Below are 10,885 nucleotides of genomic sequence, written 5' to 3'. Positions count from 1 at the left end.
TATTATTTCCTTTTCCCTACTCCCTTTGGATGGATTGTGCTGTGTTTCTTATAGTTAACTTCTTAAATCAAATGCTTAGTTCAGTAATTTCTTTACTGTAAGCAATATAGTGGTTATATTAGTTTATGAGGTAAGTTTTCTTCTGTTATTACTTTCCTCCTCTTTACTAGTTTGGAAATTATCCCCTCTATTTCTAGTCTTTCGGTGGCTCTACTAGAAATTTTGTCATGAATTTCTAATTAACGACTCTATTGTTAAAATTTCATCCTTTTGAATACTCCAAGTGTGTCCAGATGTCTTACCTATAAAAACCTCTCAATTTCCATGCTGGTATTGTCAGATATTTAATTCTATTTTGTTTTTATTTTCTGATCTCCACAAATTAGACCTTATTGTCTCTAAGCAGTAAACTCATCACCACTTTGGGTCCCAAGTTAATTCTTTCCAGTCCTAAGATAATCCGCTAATTTACATTGGCTTTCGTGTCTCTGAACAGTGAGGACTTTCAGGCCAGGCCGGACTGAGAGGATACCACAACCATTTTAAAAATCAAGTTCATGAAATGATTGCTATTTCTGAGAACTGTTTACCTCAGACAAATTTCCCCTTGATTGAGATGATCAAACAGCGGCTACTCTCACACCCCTTTCCTGTTTTCATACCCTGACACGTACTGTGTTTTCTTTCTATTGAAACAACTCTAGGGGAATTTTCTAGGGCCCTTGAAAACCTGCTTTTAAAAATAAAATTAATTAAACATCTTCCCCTTTACAGGGATTCCATTAATCTCCACTGGTTCCACTTTCCTTTCCCTCAGTCTGAAGTCTTGAGTCTTTACTGGTAAATAAAGCATTTGTATAAAGGCCTGAGATACTTGAGAGGTGAAAACGAAGAGCCTCAATAAATAGTGGGAATGTGGGCTTCCTTGTCAGAGTGCATTCCATGTGTTTCCTGAGGAAACATTTCAGAAAACCCCTTTAAGACTCTAATTGGGCCAGCACAGCACAAAAAAAGAACCAAATAAAAACTTAAGAGAATTGTAAGTATACTCTCTTAAAAGAAGCCATATTTCTGAAATGGGCACTGTAAGGTCAAAGCAATTTGGTTCTTTGTCCTTATAGCCCTGCTGTAAGTGAAGAACCATTTGATTTCAGACCTGGGATGGACCCGACCTCAGGCTGTCCCACGTTTAAACCCATGACCTGACTCAAATGGCCCTCTCCATGTTTCCACAGTAAGCCACATTAGGTTTTTTGGTCTATCCCAAGGTTCACTGCATGCCAAAGGAATAAAAGGGATGGGGGAAGAAACGCCAATCTGTGACCATTTGAGGAGATGATGCAAACCTCACCAGTTATGCTATCGGCAAGCCACTGTCCCACCAATGGGGCAGCTGGGCTCCCCTTCAGAAGTCCTAGGAGAGCAGATGACAGGACTCTAGAAGGTGTGTTTTCATCGTTGAGCCACAAGCCACAGGGATGACCTCTGATGAGAAAACAAAAACTGGGTTGAGAAAGTTAAGAAATTCCATTTGCAATATCTACACTCAAAGAGAGCTTTTGGTTTTTTAGAATCTATAAAATGAGCTTTTCAAAGAAAAACAGCCACTTCTTCACTCAATAAAGGGGAAATTTATTACATAAATATACGCAACAATAGTGTTTTTCTCCCCCTCCCTTTGAGAGTTCACTAAACCTCTAAACATTAGCAATAGTGGGTTATTTTGCTTCATCACTTAGTGTTTTAAGTTTTACTTTCTACTTCTTGAATGTTCACCCTTTTGGTTGTGGTGTCTGTCAGGTTGCGGTTTGGGGCATATCTTTTATAACCCTTTCCAATATCTTTTTAGATCTCATTTTTTCTTATGACTGGGGGCTGCTATATTTAACAAGCTTTTCTGTGTCTCAAATAGAAAATTCATGTTTAATATCCAAATGAATATAAGGCATTCTTTTTGAGAGTCGACTTTTTGTTACTTTCTTTGTAATAATTCAAATTACATGTTTCATGAGAATATAAACTTTATAATTTTATGTTTAGACATATATCCATGTATGTCCTTTATTTTAAATTGTATTAACATTTGTCCAGAGCAGACTCTATGCCAGGCATTGTTGTATTTTACATTCATTAGCTTATTTGATCCTCACAATAGCCCCATGAATGTACACTGTCGTTATTTCCATTTTAAATTTAAGGAAACCCAGGGGACACAGACTATAAATGACTCACCCCCAAATCACACAGCTTCATAATGTTGGATCCAGGCTTCACACCAGGCAGTCTGCCTTGGTTGCCCACTCGTCACGTTGGCTGTGATACCTCTCTAGCCAGATGTATTCCCAATTTAACCTGTTTCCTAGGCTCAGAGACATATGTAAGCTGCTAAAAACCATGAGGACCTTATGTTAAAGTCAAGTAAGCCAGACACATACTGCCTGATTCCAGCTACATGAGGTGCCTAGAGGATCAAGTTCAAAAGGCAGAAATTAGATGGGAGTGGGGAGGAGAGCAAAGAACAAGGTTCAATTCAGTTTAGTTCAGTCGCTCAGTTGTGTCCGACTCTTTTCGACCCCACGAGCTGCAGCATGCCAGGCCTCCCTGTCCATCACCAACTCCCAGGGTTTACCCAAACTCATGTCCATTGAGTCGGTGATGCCATCCAACCATCTCATCCTCTGTTGTCCCCTTCTCCTGCCTTCAATCTTTCCCAACATCAGGGTCTTTTCAAACGAGTCAGCTCTTTGCATCAGGTGGCCAAAATATTGGAGTTTCAGCTTCAACATCACCCCAGGGACTGCAGCATGCCAGGCTTCCCTGTCCATCCCCAACTCCTGAAGCTTGCTCAAACTCATGTCCATCGAGTCGGTGATGTTGTTTAATGGGTGCAAAGCATTGGTTCTGCAAAGTGAAAGGAGTTCTAGTGATAGAAGGTGGTGATGGTTGCTTAACAGAGTGAATGCACTTAATGGCATTGAACTGTACTCCAAAAATGGGTCAAAACATTCAATTTTATGTTATGTATATTTTACCACAATTAAAAAATAGCAATAAATGCTGGAGAGGGTGTGGAGAAAAGGGAACTCTCTTACACTGTTGTTGGGAATGCAAACTAGTACAGCCACTATGGAGAACAGTGTGGAGATTCCTTAAAAAACTGGAAATAGAATTGCCATACGACCCAGCAATCCCACTGCTGGGCATTCACGCTGAGGAAACCAGAATTGAAAGAGACACGTGTACCCCAATGTTCATCTCAGCACTGCTTATAATAGCCAGGACATGGAAGCAACCTAGATGTCCATCAGCAGATGAATGGATAAGAAAGCTGTGGTACCTATACACAATGGAGCATTACTCAGCCATTAAAAAGAATACATTTGAATCAGTTCTAATGAGGTGGATGAAATTGGAGCCTATTATACAGAGTGAAGTAAGCCAGAAAGAAAAGCACCAGTACAGTATAATAATGCATATATATGGAATTTAGAAAGATGGTAAAGATAACCCTGTATGCAAGACAGCAAAAGAGACACAGATGTATAGAACAATCTTTTGGACTCTGTGGGGAGGGAGAAGTTGGGATGATTTGGGAGAATGGCATTGAAACATGTATATTATCATATGTGAAACAAATTGCCAGTCCAGGTTTGATGCATGATACAGGATGCTCGGGGCTGGTGCGCTGGGACGACCCAGAGGGATGGTACGGGGATGGAGGTGGGAGGGGGTTCAGGATGGGGAACATGTGTACACCTGTGGCAGATTCATGTCAATATATGGCAAAACTAATACAATATTGTAAAGTAATTAACCTCCAATTAAAATAAATAAATTTATATTAAAAATAAAACAAACAACAACAACAACAAACAAAATCTTACTAGGATTCTCTTTAATAGTAATCTCTTAGTGATTTTTTGAATACAGAATATCAACTTGTTACTAGTTGGTTACTAATGGGAAAGTTGGGTTCAACTTTTTTGAACAAGTCAAAAGTTGAAAACTGACCTGAGAAATACTTCTAATTTGGAACAGTTTGCTTGGACCAGATTTGGTCACATGCATTTCACTTCCGTACTTCAAGATGGTGCTGCGTATAGGCAGGAAAGCGAGATTGGAGCAGGATCTGACCTGGAAACCAGGAGACTTCGCGGTGACAGCTCCCTCCCGGCACTGGGGGCCCGTAAATGGTTTGCCCTTGAGCCTCTCCCCAGGATGGGCTCTCCTTCTGAGCGATGGTTCTGTGGCCCTGTGTGTGTCACAGCTCAGCTACCTTGGCCAGCCCTGCTGGGGTTGACCTTCTGTTCAGGGGAGAAGCAGGCAATGTCCTTCCTCCCCTGTCCATAACCTGAGCCAAGAGGACACTTCTTAAATGTTCTGCCTCCACCGCAATAATATTGGGTTCGTCAAAAAGTTTGTTTGGGTTTTTCTGTAAGACCTTATGGAAAACCCAAACGAACATTTTGGCCAACCCAATATAATAAGAAGCACTGTCTTATCTGGCACTGTGGTACACACACAAACCTGTTTAATCTTCACAGCAACTCCACTGGCTCAGTGCCAACACTTTTGATTAACATTAGGAAGCATCCTTCTATTTCTCTGAAGGAAAATAAGGCCCCCAATACACCCTCTCATAGCATTCTTTACATTTTTCTTATTCCACATTTTTCTCAGTGTATAGTTATAGATTTGTTTGATTTTTTGTAACGTCTAGCTCCCCTGCTAGACTGAAAGCCCCACCCTTGTTTTGTTTGTAAAAGTCACTTTAGTAAAGAAGCACTGCTGCTGCTAAGTCACTTCAGTCGTGTCCAACTGTGTCACCCCATAGACGGCAGCCCACTAGGCTCCCCCGTCCCTGGGATTCTCCAGGCAAGAACACTGGAGTGGGTTGCCATTTCCTTCTCCAGTGCATGAAAGTGAAAAGTGAAAGTGAAGTCGCTCAAGTCATGTCCAACCCTCAGTGACCCCATGGACTGCAGCCTACCAGGCTCCTCCATCCATGGGAGTTTCCAGGCAGGAGTACTGGAGTGGGGTGCCATTGCCTTCTCCGAAAGAAGCACAGTGCGAGGTATATATTAGGAAAACATTTGTAGAATGAAGGAATGGGTGATGTCACTTGTTCAAGGTCACTTTGTTAATGAGTGACAGCTTGAAGAAGAGGATCCAAATAAAACCCTACAACACATCTCTTCCTTGGAATCTATGTTTTTAAAGTTATATATGTGCACACACACACACACACACACATATGAAATTTTTTTTAAAAAATAGGGCATGAAGAAGAGAAAAGGATGAGGAAGGGAAGACATGCATTCCATTAGGGGATGAAGCACATAGCGGGAGGGCTCTGATCCTTCACTGACCACCATCCCTCACTGATGGTCTGGTGACGTCACAGAGGATCATGCCAGGGCTTAGCTCCTGACCAGGGCAGCAGAGGCCTCTGGGATTGGCAGCCCTCATTCCCAAAGCTGGGCTCTGTCCAGCCTCAGGGGGAGTGATTGGTTCATGTCAGAGCGCATCAAGTGCCTCCTGCATGAAGCTCAGTACTCCCTCCACTCTGAGTAGCCCATCAGGGTCACAGTTCTCCCTGGCCGCCTTCACACACTCCTACACATACCCACACAACATTCATACTCACACATTTACACGTACAATCAGACATATTGCACTCACACACGCCCATATATCTAGGCATATGCACACACACACACAGACATAGGTAGACATATTCATACATACCCATACACATCCACATCCACACACAGAGACCTACATATATACACATGCTCACACTCACACCTAGGCACAGATGTATGCCCACATAGTCACACACATTAACCCAGGTGAGTCTGAAAAGTTTATTTACTGTGCTTCTGAGGCTCCCTAATATCCTTGGAATTAAGTCTTAACTCTTTGGCTTGGCATCTGGGTTCTGTCACATGGGAATCCCAACATGCTTTTCCAGTCCTTTCTTTTCCCAGTCCTCTCTCAGGAATCCTTTGAGTGACAGCCTGGACCACGCTAGCCAGCAGGGAGTCTGTGAGGGATGGGGGGTGGGGGGGCTGACCTGATGCTGGGACTCCCCTTTCCTTGTCTGCACCATCCAGGCCTGTAGCTCTGATACAGCCCTGAGGGCTGTCTGAGGAACAAGCTCCTGTTAGGACTCTTCTTAACTTTGCTCCACCTTTTTGGTGTGCCTTTTTCCTTCCCAACCCACCTACTGAAATCTGACCCCTCTTCAAAACATAGTCACAGGCACTATTCTGTGTGTCTGCCCCCAGGTCCCTACACAGGGAGGAACCTTCCAGATCCAGATGTCTGAGTCCCTCCCTCACACCATACAGCAGCCTTACAATGCAAGTTACACTTGCCTCAGTAAGTCTTGAATCCTTGGGAACAGGCTGGTTACATGTTGTATCTGTTGGTGTACTTTCAAAGAATTTGGCAGGATCAGGTGTTCTAAATACCCATTTACTCCTCTAAAATATAAGAGGCTATTAAATTTTTTTCAGACAATAAATTTATCCGTAGTTATTTAGCTCAACTTATTGTATATTGAAATGCATCTAAGGCAATTATTCAAGTGTAAGTATTATCTGATTCTCTGGTGGCTCAGATGGTAAAGAATCTACCTGCAATACAGGAGACCTGGGTTTGATCTCCAGGTTGGAAAGATTCACTGGAGAAAGGAATGACTACCCACTCCAATATTCTTTCCTGGAGAATTCCATGGAAAGAGGAGCCTGGTCAGCTACAGTCCATGGGTTTGCAAAGAATTGTACATGACTGAAGTGACTTAAGACAGTTTAGCACAGCACGTTATCTGATAGGGATCAAACACTTGGCCAATAGCTCCTTCCTATGAGATGGCTGGATGGCATCACTGACTCTATGGACGGGAGTCTCAGTGAATTCCGGGAGTTGGTGATGGACAGGGAGGCCTGGCGTACGGCGATTCATGGGGTCACAAAGAGTCAGACACGACTGAGTGACTGAACTGAAATGAACTGATGTGGGTTGATGGGAGGAGCCCTTCCTTGGGGCTGGTCCCAAGAGAACAAGATCCTGAAGAGATCAGATACACAAGGGTTCTAGGGAAGGGCCAGGTTATGGGATCCTACTTCTTGGTGGGAAGCAGGAAGAGGCAGCAAGGTCACAGATAAAAGTGAGACATTTCTAGGAAAAGGAATATACGGAAGGAAGAGAGCAGAAAGAAAGCTCTAAGAGTTTAAAAAGACCATTTCTCATAATTAAAACTTTTGCTTTGGCTTGGCCTGCCAAGTCAAAGGGTCAAAATTAAATTAAGAGGTTTATAAAAAAAAAAGATTCCCATCATACTCTCTATGTAAATATTTATTGAAGTACACAATTTCTTATTTAAACCATTTGGTGTTTGTTGTTTCTTGTCCATTATTATTACAATGAGGCTCCCATATGAATACCATATCAGCTTTATATAAGCTACCATGGGTTATGAGCTCTTCAGAGGAAAATGTCTATCCAAGTGAAAAAATATTGTTATTGCTACTTTATTACTTTCAAATTCAGCTGAAGCTTTGCATTGGGGCCACTGGGGCATCTTACAAGTGTTACTTTGATCTCTACATTATTTATTTCCATATCAGCATGAGTGTTTTTCCCCAGGAATCTCCAGTTTTTGGCTCAGAGATTCTTTGGCAGTGCAGATGCTGTATCAAAAAGTGGGGCTCTGGGATTTGCCATTTTAGTTCAACATGTAGATTTACCTTTGAAGGCTTAAAAACTATCCAAAGTGGGGTTAGGGAGGAAAAGAGTTATTTTTTTCCTCCTACCTCTGAGTCCAATTACCTAATAAAGATTCATCATTCCTTTTGTCCGAGGAGCTCTGTGACCTAATTTTGCTCCTTGCCTCGGTTCAGATATCACAACCCATTTTTATGCATTCAGCTTTTCTAATGAAATCCACATGTCTTAAATCAATAAAGTCATTGTTTAGCTTCCTTCTCTTTTCCTTTAGTGTCTTTTGCCCAGTCTATTTTGTTTGCATACTTCTTTTGGTAGGAAACACGGTTCTTTATCTAGAATCTCTCCCTCTCCCTCCTTTTTTCCCCCTTATCTTTCCCTTTAATGTATATTATTTTGTTAGTGTGCAGCAATTAAATGTACAATTCTCTCTTTAATGGGTTAGTTTAAAAGAAATTTTTTTTTATGCAGGTTTTCTTTCTCATTAATTATTTGTTATAGATAGGGTAAGAAATTAACAGTGGAAAACTCATCTTTCTTCAGACTCTTTGTATACATGAAGGATGTAAAAGCCTCCTGTGTAAATGTCAGAAACTCAGGATTATTGCCTGTCAGTGCTCTATCTTTTCCCCAGAACCCTCAAACTGTTCCTTCTTTCACTCAGGAGCCAAACATTACTTAGAATATAGATCTTTTTACATTCCTGGAGTCCCCAGACCATGTCAAGACCCTCTTTACTGGCTTTCTTCTCCTAATGAACTCCTACTGAACCCATGAAAGTTGCTTGATGGATGGTCAGACTACTTTTGCAAGTAACATTTTACTTATCTGAAAATCCAGTGCTTCAAAATAGAAACCTACTTACAAGTCACAGAGATGGTACCAAAGGGTGTTTTTCTCTTGAGATTTGGAGCTATCTTTGAGTCTCTCCCTAAACTCTAGGTAGTTCTCCATTAAACTGTTACTGAACCAAATTGGGTCTGCTTGCCTGCTGCGCAGCAAAGCCAATCTACTGACACTGGGTTGCGGTGAAGGAAAGTACAGCATTTATTGCAGGGTGCCAAACAAGGGGAATGGGCAGCTCATGCTCAAAAGACCCGAACTCCCTAACAGATTTCAGGGAAGAGTTTTCAAAGGCAACATTTTGGGTGAGGATTACAGCTTTTGGACTTTCTTCTGATTGGTTGGTTGTGAGGTAACAACATGATATCTTGGAAATCTTAATCATCAAACTTTTGGTTCCAACCAGTCTGGGGTCTATGTGCTTGTGGGCAGCAGGTAATAGCAACAATTTCCCACCTGGGTTGGAGGAGGGGAATCTTAGTTTGTTCAGAATAACTCAGAGATATGCATCAGATTGTTATGTATATTTATTTAGGAAGAACTAAAGCTCTTGTTTTATTGCTGAACCATTGGTTAAACTGTCATTACTTTTCTTGCTTGACTGCTTTCCCTTGTTTCTTCATTCTCTCACTTCCCTAAATAGTAACTGCTTAAGTCTGCTCTTTGCAACTCAAGGAAGGCATAGAAGATTATAGCCTTTTTCTACAAAAAACAAAAACAGGGGACATGGAGGGTCTTTTGTACCTGGGAAGGCCCCACAGGGTCCTGTTCAGTTTTACACCGCCTCCCCCCTGCCTTTTTTTTTTTTTTTTTGATACTCTGCAATCTTGAGAGGAACAGGGGCAAGACAAGAATGGAAATACAGTTTTTAATAGAGTGATTAGTCATAAACTCAGCAAGGGAGCTCGTTTTTAGGGAGACTCAGTTTCACCATCACTGACTTTCAATAGAGTCAGGCAAGAACTAGCCCAGCAGCATCTTCTGTCATTTCTCTGGGGATTTTTCCTTTTCTCATCTCTCGATGTTATGGCAGAAAGTGCGGGCCATATTAGCAAGTTGGCACCTGAATATAGCTGACAATGTTGATGATGATATTACAGCTTCTACTGTGTAGTGAAGCAAGAGTGTTTGACTATTTTATTACATGAATTCTCTTAGATTCAGCCTTGCCAAATGGGAGAGATAAAAGACGGAATAAACAGATGGTGAGTCCTGATGTTCAGGCATTCTCCATGATTCTGTTCATTTTCTTTCTTCTTTCATGGTCTTTTTGTGGGTTCTTGCACCTCTGTCTCTCTCTCTCTTTTTTTCCCCCCTCATTTTTAGTATTTTGCCAGAGTCATGGCAGCTCTTCTCTTTCCACATCATCTTCTTTTTCTGCAGATCTATTTAAACATATCCTCAGGGTGAAAAAAATTTTATTTTCCTGAAAAGCTGTATTGTTACCATTCTAGACTTCATCTGAGAAGTCTTGGAATTAAATCCTTACATGGAGCAAGGATAGCTCACTAGCCACTTCAAAAGAGAAAAAGAAAAACTCAAACCTACCCATAACTGCTTTATTAACCTCTTTCCTTGAGGAGAAATAGTTGAAAGGCAAACAACGAGCACAACTGCCCTGCTTTGCCCCCTAAGAAATGGTATTAGCATCCAGGTCACGTCAGTTAAAGAGAGACTCCTGTTCCATCTGCTGTGACCAAAGGTTGTCACCAAGCCCCTTTTGTCTTCTGCATTCTCTCCCTCTAGACTCTTCATTCTTCAGAAACATTTCGTCTTCAGTGACTAGAATTACTTCTCAGTTACTTCTGCAAACTCATTCTGCAAACCAACTTCAAGTGCTTTTGATATGCAGATATTTCCTGTGGGTAGGCTTTCTTTGGTTCTTCAGACTTCTTGTTTCTTCCTTGAGCTGAGGAGGGAAAAGGAGGCTGGAGTGTGGTCTCACTGGGGCTGAAGGTGCTTTAATTGAAAAGGTGGACACCATGTCTGAAAGCTGGGTCAGACCCCTGGAGCGGCATCCCAGACATTCTCCCTCTGGCTGGTTTGTGAGCCAGGAGTGAAGACTGCACTCAAAGGCTCCACTCCCTTCCCAGCCTGGGTTGGGAGTAGCACCCAGTACTCCTGGCTTGAGGCCAACACCCCTGGGGCCCTCTCCAACACCCTCTTCTCCTTTCACAGGTGTTTACTTCTACCCCTATCATGAATTGGCCAGGCAGCAAAAGGGGTGCACTTAGAGGAACGCTTCAGAGCACTATCGAGGGTTGCACTAAGTCCCAAGGAAGTGGTGGGTGGTTCAGCAGGGCTGTGTGCG

The 10,885-nt window shown here is 42.1% G+C and overlaps 1 long non-coding RNA gene across 1 annotated transcript in view; it reads right to left on the bottom strand.

Annotated features, from left to right (window-relative positions):
- Window positions 1–252: 252 nt before the first annotated feature.
- The window catches only part of LOC132346133 (uncharacterized), a 50,322-nt gene continuing 39,689 nt past the window's right edge, over window positions 253–10,885 (bottom strand). The window contains exon 3 of the long non-coding RNA XR_009495870.1: window positions 253–1,485. This is a non-coding gene — a long non-coding RNA (uncharacterized lncRNA). The remainder of the gene's footprint in view (window positions 1,486–10,885) is intronic.

Source organism: Bos taurus, chromosome 9 (assembly GCF_002263795.3).
Source record: "Bos taurus isolate L1 Dominette 01449 registration number 42190680 breed Hereford chromosome 9, ARS-UCD2.0, whole genome shotgun sequence".
Classification (NCBI taxonomy): Eukaryota; Metazoa; Chordata; class Mammalia; order Artiodactyla; family Bovidae; genus Bos; species Bos taurus.
This window is presented reverse-complemented; position numbering and strand designations above follow the sequence as displayed.